The sequence below is a fragment of the Oryx dammah genome, unplaced genomic scaffold (genome assembly GCF_014754425.2).
Source record: "Oryx dammah isolate SB20612 unplaced genomic scaffold, SCBI_Odam_1.1 HiC_scaffold_21, whole genome shotgun sequence".
In the NCBI taxonomy this organism is placed as follows: domain Eukaryota; kingdom Metazoa; phylum Chordata; class Mammalia; order Artiodactyla; family Bovidae; genus Oryx; species Oryx dammah.
Window position 1 is genome coordinate 66256223 of NW_024070205.1, and position 17323 is coordinate 66273545.

Sequence of the window (17323 nt, forward strand, 5' to 3'; positions counted from 1 at the left end):
TAAAAATGTACAAAAGATGAATAAACCTTGGAGGAAATGTAGATGTATGTCATAGTAACTGTTGTGTTTTATTTAATTTTAAGAATATTTTCTTCATTTATGTATTATATATAAAAGCATTATTTTTGGTAAAAGCACACCATATCTTGATGAAAAATTTTCAAATTAGCTATACTCATAAACTTGGGAGTACTGAAGTATTGGGTTAGATTGGGATTTCTGTAGAGTAATTACAGCCTTGTTGTTGTTCAGTTGCTTAGTTGTGTCCAACTCTGCAACCCTAAGGACTGCAGCTCACCAGGTTTCCCTGTCCTTGACTATCTCTTGGAGTTTGCTCAGATTCATGTACACTGAGTTAGTAATGCTATCTAATCATTTTATCTGCTGCTGCACTTTTCTTCTACCTAAACTTACACAAAAAATGGTAAGTACTAAACAGAATATGTTAGAATAAGTCAGAGTATATAACCTTAAATTAGTGGAGGAAAAATGTATGAATAAACAAGAGTGTATAAAAAATAGTTATATTAGCTAATCTCCTAAGTTTTGGGAAGATTTCAATTTGTGTAGTTATCTGTGTGTTCTGAGGATCTTAGGATAGCAATAAACTGCTATGGACCCTCTGCCACTGGAGTTTCTCTAGAAAATCTCCATTTAAGAGTAATGCTCCAATTTTATTAAGATGCCTTTCATTATCACGAGGATTGTAAATGATAAGACATGACTGAAGCAATATGACCAAAGTGACTGAGCAGGTAAGGACTCTATTTGGAGCAGCTTGTTTAGCATAACATAATAAAATAATTTTAAAGTATTTTTATAATACGTAGAGTAATTTCTGTACTTTTGCTATGGAAATCACTTTTTATAGCAACCAGGGAATTCACATTTGTTATTTATATTTAAAATTACTAAGCAATCTTTGCTCTTATAGTGATTGGAATAGATGAATTATTCATAAAGATGACATATGTATACAAATGTATTTTTATATATTTATTTCTATAATATAGATACCATATACATTATATATTTTTTCTTTTACATTTTGTTTTGGTAATTTTTCAATTTAGTATCATTCCCTAGAAGGAGTCATAGTCCAGTCATTTTAATAATTTGTATTTTTTTAAGAAATTGAATCTTTTAAAGAAAATTTGTGCTACTTATCAAATATAATTCCTAACACTTTAAAATTATTATATTTTCTAATATGAAGTCCACCTGTAATACTATGTTAACATTTAATATAAAGAGTTTTCTAGACAATTCAGAAAAAAAACAAGAACTCAACTTTGTTCAAATGAATGAACAAAAGCAAATTCAAAGCAAGCAGTTTATGGGAAAGATTGAAGGCAGGAGGAGAAGGGAATGACAGAGGGTGAGATAGCTGGATGGCATCACTGACTTGACAGACTTGAGTTTGAGCAAGCTCTAGGAGGTGGTGAAGGACAGGGAAGCCTGGCATTCTGTAGTCCATGGGGTCACAAAGAATCGGCCATGACAGAGCAACAGAGCAACAACAATGGGAAACAAATTTAAAGAATTTATGAAGACTAATATTTGAAACTAGGAATACTGTAAGTTTTATTATCTTATATAAAGCCATATGTATAATGTCTTTAAAAGCTCAAAGAAAAACTGTCTATTTGGTTACAAATTTGGGGATTAAGAAAGTAAATTCAGGAATTAGAATCAATCAAATTTTGATTGAGAGGTATGCTAGTCAGGCATAGTCTTTTCAAACAGAACAAACTGTAAATCTTTTAAGCTATGGTATCCAACATGATAGCCACTAACAAATGTGGCTGTGATAATTTGAATAAAAATCAGAATTAAATACAATTTAAAATGGCTATGCTACCCAAAGCAATTTACAGATTCAATGCAATCGCTATCAAATTACCAATAGTATTTTTCACAGAACTAGAACAACAACAAAAAACTTAATAATCATATGAAAACACACAAGATCTGAAATAGCCAAAGCAATCCTGAGAAAGAAAAAATGGGCATGAAGGAATCAGTCTCTATGACTTTAGTCTATACTACAAAACTAAAGTAATCAAAAGAGTATGGTACTGGCACAAAGATAGAAATATAAATCAATGGAACAGGATCAGAAGCCCAGAAATAAACCCACACACCTAAGAACAATTAATTAATCTTCAGTGAGTGGTGCTTGGAAAACTGGACAGTTACATGTAAAATAATGAAATTAGAACATTCTCTAACACCATACACAAATATAAACTCAAAATGGATCAAACCTAAAGGCAAGGCCAGATACTATAAAACTCTGAGAGGAAAACATAGGCAGAACACTGTTTGACATAAATTGCAGCAATATTTTTTTTGATCCACCTCTTAACATAACGAAAATTTTAAAAAAATGGGACCTAATTAAAATTAAAAGCTTTTGCACAGCAAAGCTGTGCAAGGAGACTATAAACAAAATGAAAAGCCAATCCACAGAATGGGAGAAAATATTTGCAAATGAAGTGACTGATGAAGGATTAATATCCAAAATATACAAGCAGCTCATGCTGCTCTATGTAAAAAAAAAATATATATATATACAAAACAATCCAATAAAAAATGGGCAGAAGACTTAAACAGACAGTTCTTCAAATAATACCAATAGATAGGTAACAAGAACATGAAAAATTCTCAGCATTACTATTAGTAGAGAAATACAAATCAAAACTACAAAGAGATATCACTTCATACCAGTTAGAATGGCCATCATTAAAAAGTCTACAAAGAATAAATGCTGGAGAGAGTGTGGGGAAAAGGGAATTCTGCTATTCTGCAGATAGGAATGTGAATTGGTGCAACCACTATTGAGAACACTAGCAAGGTTCCTTTAAAAAAAATAAATAAAAATAGAATTGCCATATCATCCAGGAATCTCACTCTGGGCATATATCTGGAGAAAGCCATAATTCAAAAAGTTAAATGCACCTCAGTGTTTACTGCAGCAATATTCTCAATAGCCAAGACAATTTAGAAATCAATTTAAATGCCCATCAACAGAGGAATTCACAAATATATGTATAGGTATAACTGAAACACTTTGCTATACACCTTAAACTACATAGCATTGTAGGTCAACATAACTCCAATAAAACTTAAAATAACAATAATTCATTTTAAAAAGCAAAATAAAATTTAACTCCCTACCGTACCAACTAACTACTGTACTGGAAAACACAAGGATGTCCTTTTCATTACAGGGGACTGGAATGCAAAAGTAGGAAGTCAAGAAACACCTGGTCAAGTAACAGTCAAGTAACAGGCAAATTTGGCCTTGGAATATGGAATGAAGCAGAGCAAAGGCTAATAGACTTTTGCCAAGTGCACTGGTTATAGTAAACACCCTCTTCCAACAACACAAGAGAAGGCTCTACACATGGACATCACCAGATGGTCAACACAGAAATCAGATTGATTATATTCTTTGCAGCCAAAGATGGAGCAGATCTATACAGTCAGCAAAAAAAAAAAATAATAATAATAATAAAAAAGACCAGGAGCTGACTGTGGCTCAGATCATGAACTTCTTATTGGCAAATTCAGACTTAAATTGAACAAAGTAGGGAAAACCACTAGACCGTTCAGGTATGACCTAAATCAAATCCCTTATGATTATACAGTGGAAGTGAGAAATAGATTTAAGGGACTAGATCTGATAGATAGAGTGCCTGATGAACTATGGGCAGTGATTCATAACATTGTACAGGAGACAGGGATCAAGATCATCCTATGGAAAAGAAATGCAAAAAAGCAAAATGGCTGTCTGGGGAGGCCTTATGATAGCTGTGAAAAGAAGAGAAGCCAAAAGTGAAGGGAAAAAAAGGAAAGATATAAGCATCTGAATGCAGAGTTCTAAAGAATAGCAAGAAGAGATAAGAAAGCCTTCCTCAGCAATCAATGCAAAGAAATAGAGGAAAACAACAGAATGGGAAAGACTAGAGATCTCTTCAAGAAAATTAGAGATACCAAGTGAATATTTCATGATAAGGGACAGAAATGGCATGGACCTAAGAGAAGCAGAAGATATTAAGAAGAGGTGGCATGAATACACAGAAGAACTATACAAAAAAGATCTTCATGACCCAGATAATCACGATGGTGTGATCACTCACCTAGAGCCAGACATCCTGGAATATGGGCAAGTGGGCCTTAGAAAGCATCGCTATGAACAAAGCTAGTGGAGGTGATGGGATTCCAGTGAGCTATTTCAAATCTTGAAAGATGATGCTGTGAAAGCGCTGCACTCAATATGCCAGCAAACATAGAAAACTCAGCAGTGGCCACAGGACTGGAAAAGGTCAGTTTTCATTCCAATCCCAAAGAAAGGCAATGCCAAGGAATGCTCAAACCACCGCACAATTGCACTCATCTCGCACACTAGTAAAGTAATGCTCTAAATTATCCAAAACATGCCTCACCAATACATGAAACATGAACTTCTAGATGTTCAAGCTGGTTTTAGAAAAGGCAGAGGAACCAGAGATCAAGTTGCCAACATCCGCTGGATCAAGCAAGAGAGTTCCAGATAAACATCTGTTTCTGCTTTATTGACTATGCCAAAGCCTTTGACTGTGTGGATCACAATAAACTGTAGAAAATTCTGAAAGAGATGGGAATATCAGACCACCTGACCTGCTTCTTGAGAAACCTATATGCAGGTCAGGAAGAAACAGTTAGAACTGGACATGGATCAGACTGGTTCCAAATAGGAAAAGGAGTATATCAAGGCTGTGTATTGTCACCCTGCTTATTTAACTTCTATGCAGAGTACATCATGAGAAACTCTGGGCTGGAAGAATCACAAGCTGGCATCAAGATTGCCGGGAGAAATATCAATAACCTCAGATATGCAGATGACACCACCCTTATGGCAGAAAGTGAAGAGGAACTAAAAAGCCTTTTGATGAAAGTGAAAGAGGAGAGTGAAAAAGTTGGCTTAAAGCTCATCATTCAGAAAAGTAAGATCATGGCATCTGAAACTCCTCATGTGAGGAGCTGGCCACCTCATGTGAAGAGTTGACTCACTGGAAAAGACTCTGATGCTGGGAGGGATTGCGGACAGGAGGAGAAGGGGATGACAGAGGATGAGATGGCTGGATGGCATCACTGACTCGATGGACATGAGTTTGAGTAAACTCCGGGATTTGGTGATGGACAGAGAGGCCTGGTGTGCTGCAATTCATGTGGTCACAGAGTCAGACATGACTGAGCGACTGAAATGAACTGAACTGTACCAACTACATCTCAAATGCTCAGTAGCCATGCATAGCTAGTAGCTATCACACTGAACATTCAGATGTAAATGTTTTCCACCATTGCAGAATTTTCTACAGGATAGCATTATTATATAGGGTTTTTGGAAGACTATCTGAAATATATATGGGCTGAGGGGGGGCTTCCCTGGTGGCTCAGAGGCTAAAGCATCTGCCTGCAATGTAGGAGACTTGGGTTCAATCCCTGGGTTGGGAAGATCCCCTGGAGAAGGAAATGGCAACCCACTCCAGTATTCTTGCCTGGAGAATCCCATGGATGGAGAATCCCATGGACGGAGAAGCCTGGAGGGCTACACTCCATGGGGTCCCAAAGAGTTGGACACGACTGAGCGACTTCACTTTCACTTTCACTTTCACCATCTATAGAAGTAAGGTAATTGAAAAACAGTGTTGTTGAAGGATTTTCACCTCAAATTTCCCTTTGGAGTGTGTCCACCTTTGATTCATTGATTTTCATAGATTAAGTAGGAACAGGAGTCGAAGATGTGAGAATGACATCATTATTGGCTGAAAAGTGGGCAAGTTTTTGATGACAGATTGAAGTTTGTTTTGGTTGCTACTTGTTATGATGGCTCTAGAGTAATCAGAACGTCTCAAAGCATATGAAAACTTTCTTTTATTCTTCTAGAAATAGCAAACCAATGGGAAAAAGTCAGTGAAATATTTAAAAAATGTTGCTTTATTAATACATAAATTACTGTATAAATAAGTAGCCTGTCAATGCATAGTGATTAAAGTATCTATCTGAAAGATAATAAAAATACAACACTACTTCATACCATACACAAATATAAAAATCAAAATAAAGCAAGGCACCTAAAGAGTTTATTTTAGAATTTAAGATGTATGATGTCAACAAGGTGGTAATTGCTTAACAAAAATTAGATACAAAAATGTTAAAAAAAAAAGCATAGTAATACTTACCTATGTAACATTTATATTTTTCTAGAAAAATATTATTTCTAGTGCCTACAGACAAATTTTAGATTTATATATTAGGAAACTGACATAGCTTCGTTATTCTATAGAACTGGGAGGCCAGTGATCAATTATTCTTTATGCATCCTTACATTGCTGTTACATGTAAGGTGGAACATGTCTTACTTGGTAATTTTAAAATGTCAAATACAGTGGGAAAAGTGGTGCATTGCCATGTAAAGATTTTTAAATCCTCAGTGTACTAATTTTCTTTATTAAAATGTTATCCATCCTCTATCTTATTTAAGGTGTATATATAAAGCCAGTTATGGGTTGGTCTTAGGCATGTATTCAGTTCAGTTAACTCGCTCAGTCATGAATGACTCTTTGTGACCCCATGAATCGCAGCACACCAGGCCTCCCTGTCCATCACCAACTCCTGGACTTCACTCAAACTCATGTCCATCGAGTCGGTGATACCATTCAGCCATCTCATCCTCTGTCATCCCCTTCTCATCCTGTTTCCAATCCCTCCCAGCATCAGAGTCTTTTCCAGTGAGTCAACTCTTCACATGAGGTGACCGAAGTATTGGTTCGCGTTAGCGTCAGTCCTTCCAATGAACACCCAGGACTGATCTCCTTTAGAATGGACTGGTTGGATCTCCTTGCAGTCCAGGGGACCCGCAAGAGTCTTCTCCAACACCACAGTTCAAAAGCATCAATTCTTCAGTGCTCAGCTTTCTTCACAGTCCAACTCTCATATCCATACATGACCATTGAAAAAACCATAGCGTTGATTAGACGGACCTTTGTGGCAAAGTAATGTCTCTGCTTTTGAATATGCTATCAAGTTTGGTCATAGCTTTCCTTCCAAGGAGTAAGCATCTTTTAATTTCATGGCTTCAATCACCACTTGCAGTGATTTTGGAGCCCAAAAATATAATATCTGACACTGCCTCCACTGTTTCCCCATCCACTTCCCATGAAGTGATGGGACCAGATGCCATGATCTTAGTTTTCTGAATGTTGACCTGTAAGCAAACCTTTTCACTCTCCTCTTTCACTTTCATCAAGAGGCTTTTTAGCTCCTCTTCACTTTCTGCCATAAGGGTGGTGTCATCTGCCTATCTAAGGTTATTGATATTTCTCCCGGCAATCTTGATTCCAGCTTGTGCTTCTTCCAGCCCAGCATTTCTCATGACGTACTCTGCATAGAAGTTAAATAAGTAGGGTGACAATATGCAGCCTTGACATACTCATTTTCCTATTTGGAACCAGTCTGTTGTTCCATGTCCAGTTCTAACTCTTGCTTCCTGACCTGCATATAGGTTTCTCAAGAGGCAGGTCAGGTGGTCTGGTATTCTCATCTCTTGAAGAATTTTCCACAGTTTATTGTGATCCACACAGTTAAAGGCTTTGGCATATCAATAAAGCAGAAATAGATGTTTTTCTGGCACTCTCTTGCTTTTTCCATGATCCAACAGATGTTGGCAAGTTGATCTCTGGTTCCTCTGTCTTCTAAAACCAGCTTGAACATCAGGAAGTTCACGGTTCACATATTGCTGAAGCCTGGCTTGGAGAATTTTGCCCATTACTTTACTAGCATGTGAGATGAGTGCAATTGTGTGGTAGTTTGAGCATTCTTTGGCATTGCCTTTCTTTGGGATTGGAGTGAAAACTGACCTTTTCCAGTCCTGTGGCCACTGCTGAGTTTTCTATGTTTGCTGGCATATTGAGTGCAGCACTTTCACAGCATCATCTTTCAGGATTTGAAACAGCTGAATTGGAATTCCATCACCTCTACTAGCTTTGTTCATAGTGATGCTTCCTATGTCCCACTTGACTTCACATTCCAGGATGTCTGGCTCTAGGTGAGTGATCACAACATCATGATTATCTGGGTGGTGAAGATTTTTGTACATTTCTGTGTATTCTTGCCACCTCTTCTTAATTTCTTCTGCTTCTGTTAGTTCCATACCATTTCTGTCCTTTATTGAGCCCATCTTTGCATGAAATATTCCTTTGGTATCTCTCACTTTCTTGAAGAGATCTCTAGTCTTTCCCATTCTGTTGTTTTCCTCTATTTCTTTGCATTGATGGCTGAGGAAGGCTTTCTTATCTCTCCTTGCTGTTCCTTGGAACTCTGGATTCAGATGCTTATATCTTTCCTTTTCTCCTTTGCTTTTTGCTTGTGTACCCACATCAAAATGAGATGGGAAGAAAGCCTAGAGGAAATCAACTTTGAATATTCATTAGGACAGATGCTGAAGCTAAAGCTCCAATAAATTTGGCCACCTGATGTGAAGAGCTGACTCATTGGAAAAGACCCTGATACTGCAAAAGATTGAAGGCAGGAAGAGAAGGAGGCGATAGAGGATGAGATTGTTGGATGGCACCATCAACACAATGGACATATGTTTGAGAAACTCTGGGAGATAATGAAGGACAGGGAAGTCTGATGTGCTGCTGTTCATGGGGTCATAAAAAGTCAGACATAATTTAGTATCTGAACATCAGCAACAACTCAAGAACCATAAAGTACTATGAAAATGTCTAAACACAAAAATTGTTATGGAAAATAGACCTGGATTAGAAAAATCTGAATACATATTTAAAGTGTAGTTCCAAGAAGATGTTCAAGCACCCTTGAAAGACAAGTATGGCTAATCTCATTGAGAAGGTGGGAGGCAGCAATGCAGTCCAAGAGACTAAGGACTAAAGTGCAAATACCGAAAACCATGATATAATCCAGAGACCACACTCACTATGTGACACTGTATATACATCATGGCTACAGTGAAGGGAGAGTTTGTAGGAATATTGAAATATGATATTGGAATGGGAATTCAGTTAATACAGTTGTGATGAGAAAAATATACTATTATTCACGAGCATACTGCTTTTCATGAGCAGTCCTGCTTGTTACACAAGATTGGCTAAATGTGGCATTGATAAGTCAGCTTATCATTAGGAACCAACCTGATAGAATATCTCAATTTCTCCTTCATGGTGTCTTTCAATAAATATATTACTGCAAACTCCTAAGAAAAAAAAATAGTTCTTAATTTGCACTTAATTTTTAAAATGTACAATAAGCTATTCAGGAAAAACCGTCTTCTTAACATGAAGTATCACCAGCATTGCTTTGTAAATGATGGCTCAGAAATCATATATAATCACATTCATTGTGAGTTTGTTGTTGTTGTTCTTAATGTGCATTAATTGTCATAATTTGATTTTCTAAAAACTAATCTTTTGATGAAAAATGTCATTAGCAGAGGCTAATGATGAATTCATATATGAAGTGAACCATTGCATAGCTCATTAAAAATAAATAGTATGGAGTTATATAAATTGATGAAGAAAATTAATGTACATAAAGTAAGTTTTAATTCTCGTTATAGTTTTTAATTTTCAAGTTCCTTTTTAAAAAATTACATTATTTAGAGTTTATTAAGTTTTGAAATATTTGACAAACTTTTCAATTTCTCCATGGTGTACAGACATTTTTGAACAATTTATCCTGACTATCCTTACTGAAAGAGCGATAGTTACTCTTTTGTGCTAACTTTTCCGATTTTTTCAGTGGTGTTTAATATTAATCAGTGAGTCAAAAAATATCTATCAAGCCTCTTCTATGATTTCTACTTGTTCAAGTCCTGTTACATTTAACTGTTTCATCTATTTAAATTAAATGCTAGATAAAAGTCAAAGGTCCTATTATCACATAAGAGGTGGAAATCAAATATTTGAAACCAAGTTCAACAGTTTCTACCACTGAGTTTCACAGACTGCCATTTTGCCCTCAAATTAACAACACATACCAGGTTTAGTGTCCGTGCAAAAGTTAAGAAAACCTCAAAGACCACTGTGCAATCCTTTTTCAATGTCTATTGTCTCAAATCTTTCACGCTGCTATAACAAAATACCACTGACTAACCCTTTATGATGCAGTGGTCCCCAACATTTTTTGCACCAGGGACTTGTTTCATGGAAGACAGATTTTCCATGGACCAGGGTGGAGTGGTGGGGACTGTTTCAGAATGATCAAATGCATTACATTTATTGTGCACTAACTTCTATTGTTATTACATCTTCTCTACCTCAGATCATCAAGCATTAGATCCTGGAAGCTGGGGACCCATGCTTTATAGGGTATCTTATTAAAAAAAAAATAGCATGACAATCCACTCCAGTATTCTTGCCAGGAGAATTCCCATGGAGAGCCAAGCATGGTGGGCTACAGTCCATGGGGTTGCAAAAAGTTGGGCATGACTGAGTGATTAAGCACAGCACATAAACTATAGAAACCTATTTTTCACACTTCTGAAGCCTAGACAACTGAGCTCAGGGTGCTTGCACGGTCTAGGTAGGGGCTTCCTCTAGGTTGCAGACTTCTTCTTGTGTCCTCACAAGGCATAAGGCACTAGGGAGCTCTCTGGGGCTTCATTCATGAAGAAACTAATTTTGGTCATGAGGGTGGAGTCCTGTGACCTGATCACTTCCTAAGGCCCCATATCCTAATACCATCACCTTGAGGGGTAGGATTTCAACATATGAGTCCAGGGAACACAAACATGCAATCCGTGGCACGTATGTCTTCTCATTATCTATCAAAGAATAGAAACGAATCATTACAAAGGCTTTGTTTTTAAAAAATAAAAACTGCAGAAGTATAATTTTTTAATAATTCAGGTTATATATAAACAACTAAAATTATCATGTTTGACTCCTAATTCTACTGTAGAAAAGTCACATACTTTGTATTTTGTAGTTGTCATTCTCACTATTTACAATGTTTAATGCCAACTGAAAATCATACTTTTTAACATTGTCGTCTTAAAAACACAGAAGTAAAGATGGTTGTAAGTCTTCTTATTGTTTACAAAATTGAGTCCTTTCATTATGAGATATTTCTCTATTGACCACGTAAATTTTTCTTTGCCTCATTATCATATATATTTGTTTATTGCTTGTCACTTTCTCTCCTCAACTTCTGCTTCACAAAATGATCACTAAGGCTTAAGCAGGGGACTTAAATGTCAAGGAAGCAATAATCAATAAGCGAAGGCCAAACTTGTTTGATTGCTCAGTTATTTTTTTAAATTTTACTTTATTTCACTTTACAATACTGTATTGGTTTTGCCATACATCAACATGATTCCTCAGTTATTTAATGAATTAGCCAATTAATTTTCTATTCATCAAACATTTATTAAGTTCTTCCTTTGTGCCAGATGCTCTTGGAGATTCTTGGGATATATCAGTAACAAAACAAAGGTCTTTACTCCATAGTTTTCACATTCACAGGGAGAGACAAACAGACAATAATAGATATAATGAATAAGTGCAAGTTTAGAAGATGAAATTATCTACCTGAAGGATGACAGGAGCCCCATAAAAAGTGCCAGAACTGAGATTTTACTTCTGGCATTTCAACTGATTGATATCCTAGAAAGTGGGAGGCTAGTGTTACAAGTTTCTGTTTTTTTAAAGCAGCTACAAAAGATGATTTTGATGTGAAATTTCCCTCTTTATATTCAACCTTTAAAAGCATGGTGACACACTGTTCATATTATATAAAACATATTCATGTGTCTCATTTGGCCCACAAGGCTAGGTCTAGAAACCTGGCACCAACTATGTTATTTCACATGAGAACTCAACACTACTAGGATTTTTACACTTAACTCTTCTTGTCGAGAACTATCCCATCACTTGGTTCTATTTCTGTGTGTCTTACATCACAACTTCATTCTGGCTGAAAAAACTATTAAGGGTATTTCTGATCATTTCAATGGTTTCTCAGATAAATTGTATAATATTGGTCGGTATTTGCATTAAAAAGCATGATTCTACACTTTTTTTTAATATTGAAAGTTATGAGTCTATGTTTTAGTAGGTCTATGAAAATTTTAGAAAGCACCAATCAATCAAATGTTATTTCTATGAATATGAAAACTGCTTTGACTTAAGGAGACAACTAAGTTTTAGTATACGGTAGCCAATACTTTGGCCACCTCATGAGAAGAGTTGACTCATTGGAAAAGACTCTGATGCTGGGAGGGATTGGGGGCAGGAGGAGAAGGGGAAGACAGAGAATGAGATGGCTGGATGGCATCACTGACTCGATGGACATGAGTTGGGGTGAACACCGGGAGTTGGTGATGGACAGGGAGGCCTGGCGTGCTGCAATTCATGGGGTCGCAAAGAGTCAGACACGACTGAGTGACTGAACTAAACTGAACTGAACTGAGACTCTGCCAACATATATATCATGTGAAAATCTAGGTTCCCGGGTTCCGGCACCAAAAAAAAAAAGAAAGAAAGAAAGAAAATCTAGGTTTATAGTTTACACCATTTTTGTATTTGGTTATAGCTAAAAATTCCCAAGGATATTGTCTAATAACTTTAAGTGCTGAAAAAAAAATCAACCAAAAATAAGGATTATGAATTCACTATACACTTGTAAACTCCCTTAATCAATGTTGAATAAGCTCTATTTTTTCCACGGCACAAGGTTATGCGATCTTTATTTTGCTAAAGTTATCTTAGGAAATATACTTTCTTGTATATAAAGCAATTACTGGAATCATTTGTTTTCATTGCCAAATTCCCACTGTGAGGCAATTGTCCATGTAAATAGTTTTCTCTTTACAGATTGCTATATTTCAGCAGAAATCTACATTATTTTAGAATGGTCCTGCTGAAAATAATTTAGTGAAATTTTTGCTTTATATTTATATCCTGAAACTTTACCACAAGCTCTGATTCATTGAAATGTAACAGACTGATGAGTTTTGATCATGTTTTTTACTTAAAAGCATTTTCCAGCATCAGTTCAATACAAAGGACAAGGAATTGAAACAATTATCATGTGTACAATAAGAGAAAAAATATCCCACTAAAAAGGCTTATGGAGTTATTTAAAATACAGTTGGCTGCCCCTGAAAATTGTTCATTTTGATGCATTCAAAACTGTCAAGTTATTTCAACTTTAAACCATGCCCGCCTCCCCCCGCCCCACCCCCCCCCCCCACACATACACACACAAAGGGAACATCTGATTTTCTGGCAATACTACTCCTTATCAGTACATTAAGGGTATAAAATATTTTCCAAGATAATTTGTAGACCTTACAGCTCACAACAAATACTTAGCATTTGGGTCATGTATGTCTGTGATTAAGAATCTTCTTGATGCTACGTAAACTCTTCTAGGAAGTAGAAAAATTAGGTAAATCATTTTGTAGATGTGAAAATGTAGACATATTGGTCACACGAGTGATAGAATTTTGTGACTGGGTATGCTTAAGAACTCTGGGTTTGTGTTGTTTAAAAAGTGGTATGGCTTTGGGGTAAAGAATCCACCTACCAATTCAGGAGACACAGGAGAGGTGGGTTTGACCCAAGGGTAGGAAGTTGCCCTGGAGGAGGAGGTAGCAACTTGCTCCAGTAATCTGTCTTGTGAAATCTCATGGACAGAGGAGCCTGGTGGGCTACAGTCCATGGGGTCACAAAGAGTTGGACTAAGAACAGCACAGCACAGTATAGAGATATTTAAAAAGGTCCCAATTCACTTACCACTATTTTCTCTCTTATTCTTCTCATGGTCTCTAACCCAATGCTTTTCTCAAATGCATTCTCAGATAAGTATGTGGGTAAAATATTCTTTGAAGATACATACATATATCTATTATACAGCAATAAGAAAGAAGGAAACCCTGCTATTTGCAACACCATGGATAGACCTTGAGGATATTATGCTAAGTGAGATAAGTCACGCGGAGAAACACAAATACTATATGATATGACATATGTAGAATCTAAAAAGTTAAACTCACAAAACAGAGAGTAAATGGTTACTAGGGGGCGGGTACAGAGACTGGAGAGGGTACAAACTAAGTAAGCCCTAGCCATCTAACGCACAGTAAAGTGTATATAGACAACATTATAATCATCAAGTTTGGTAAGAGTATAGATCTTAACTATTCCAGGCACAAAAAAAGAAATGATACATTATACATGATGTGATAGATGGGCTATCTCTACACCTCTCGCCTCCCACATCCCAGCCCTGATACCCTCTTCCCTTGAAACCTCTGAAAGGCTGTCTTGTTTCCCATTCCCATGGCCCCTAACTGCATGATCCAGGCTGCGGCAATTTTAGCTCTGACTTGGATTCCTGCAAAAATAATCCCTCCTCTTACAGAAAGTTCTTACACAGTCTGATGTATTTTCATGAGTATTAGGAGTAATGGAAGCTGGGTGGGTAGATATTACCAATTAAGAAACGAATCAATAAATTTGGTTAAAAATGTTGAGTTTAATTCTGTGGTTCAACTTAGGTTATAGTGGATTAGTTTTTAAGAAAAAAATTCTTTATGATTTATGCTTAAAAGGTCCTTGACCTAGTATAGTTTTTTCCTTAAAGGGCTGTACACATCAGTCAGTGACTAATACATTATTTGTTACCCAACTAATTCCCCTAATTCCCAGACATGATTACATTGACACCTGCAAAAGTTTGCATCTCTGGTGGCAGAAAAAATCCTGATCTCTCATCACGTAAATCTACCATTACTTTTAACCAACCTTGCAGACATGCAACAATGTATCAGGGCAGAGAGCTGCTTCCTTTTGTTTCTGCTTCCTACTGTCTTTTTCTGAAATTCTCAACTTGATCTTCTAGAAACTCTTGGTGCTATTGTTATTACCCTGTCAACATAAGAAGAGCAATATTTTAATTAAAAGTTTGACAAAATCTCTCTCATCAAAAGCACACACTCTCAGTACCACTGGTATTGAATACATTGATGTTCAAATCCCACAAGATATGAAAACCTTAATAGGTTAAAAATTTTTAAGCTTAAATTTACGTTTCTATAAACGTATCTATAAAATAAAAATGTAGGACACTTAAATTGATGTGGTAAGGAATAAAGCACCACTATTAAGTTTGTGAAGAAGAATAATACAATTGTTAAGCCCAATCATCTTTATTATGAATTTGACAAGTGCTAAGAGGTCTAAAATGTAGGCACAATGAGCCAAGAAAAAGTTAATTCCAATAATAAAACAAATTCAAACAGATATTAAAAAAAACAAGGAATACAATGATGAATTGCATTACAAATATTGCTTGAAAAGACATGTTTTTTCCAGACTAAAAATCATCAGGTATGGATAAGTACATTGTCCATATGATAAATACAAAAGAAAATTCTAGAAAGATTTGAGAAATAATTGAACAAATAAAGCCAAAAAATCCAAGTCATTCAGGTAAAATAGACAGTCTCTCTGTTATTCACTATCCCTGTTTTCAGAGTATTGGAATGTCTTGCACTTGAAAAAAATCCAAACTTAACACTTATAGCCAGCCTTAGAGGGGCACATAGAGTACTTTATTCATTTATTTTATATTTTCCTAGAGAATAGTATGGTAAAGTATTGGTCATAAATGTTTAGCTGTATAACATTAATATGGCTGAAATCACACTTAATCCTGCTGGTGACCAGAAAAATAAAACTGAGACTAAAAATAGGTACCAATTTTTATCCATTCAATGGGAAATTTTGAAAGCCTGGTTATAACAACTTCTGCTGAAAAAGTGAATCATTAGTGTCTATAAACATATCAATAAAAACTGTTAAACATATGTTTAACATGTTTCCCAAGCGAAACTTTTGGTGTTTTCTTATTAAACCGAATATACTCCTTCCATACAATGTAGCAATTTCTCTTGAAGCTATAAACTAAAAAGAAAGCCATACATGTACACCAGGAAACATTCACAGAAATTTACACATAGCAGCACTTTTGTTCCTTATGTTAGCAAAAGCCTGAACGAACACTAGTATCTATGAACAGAAAAGTGCATTAAATGATATTAAACAATGGAATACTATACAAAACTAATAATGAATATGTTACAGCAGCATGTGATTATATGAATGAATTTTAGCATTATAATAGCAAGGAGTATAAATCTTACATACATCTCATTATAAATCTTCAAGGGAATTTAACTGTAATCATTACACCTTGCTGCTGCTGCTGCTAAGTCGCTTCAGTCGTGTCCGACTCTGTGCGACCCCATAGACGGCAGCCCGCCAGGCTCCCCCGTCCCTGGGAGTCTCCAGGCAAGAACACTGGAGTGGGTTGCCATTTCCTTCTCCAATGCATGAAAGTGAAAAGTGAAAGGGAAGTCGCTCAGTCGTGTCCGACTCTGAGCGTTATTTTTTCTTTCACTCTGTGAAAATGGCTAGGGTTACTTAAATGGCTAGGGTTACTTAAATAGCTATGAAGGAGGCACCTACATTGCCCATAGCAGTAACAGTTTGGTGCCTTTAAGTTCTGAGTGCTAGCTAAAGGGGGATGATAAGAAAAAGATCTGGCTAACTGCTTTTAGCCAACCACACACAATAACTGCCACTTGAACACGTATTTTCTACCAATTAAACACCTTAAAAATCCCAGTTAAGCACCGGGACCTGCCCAACTTTAAATGATAAATGAGCATCAAAACCACAAAGGAAACTGGAACAAGCTACCATCCCTGGACATTTGAACTTCAGAATCACTCTTATATACTTCAAGAGCAATTAAAGCTGTTCAGAGATTACTAGATGGATGGGATAGTGGGTGGGAAGGAAGTCCACAAGGGAGGGGATACATATACCTGATTCACTTCTGTACAGCAGAGGCTACCACAGCATTGTAAAGCAACTATACCCCAATGGGGAAAAAAAGAAAACAACCACAGTCCACTCTTTCTGTAGTTTTAAGTAAATGTGCTTTTCAGGGGAAGAATATAATCAAAAAAGAAAAGTGAAAATTGACTAATATACTTTCTTCTTTAATTAATCAGCTCATTCATTATTTTAAAATCTACTTACCAATTTTTCATACTCATTCAAAAAATTTCCCATTAATATATGACATAATACTATATAATGTATATTTTAGCTTTTGTTATGGGAATGTCAATAATAAAAAGACAGAGAAGTACTTATTACCTTTAGTGAAGTGAGTGAAAGTCGATCAGTCATGTCTGACTCTTTGCGACCCCATGGACTTAGTCCATGGAATTCTCCAG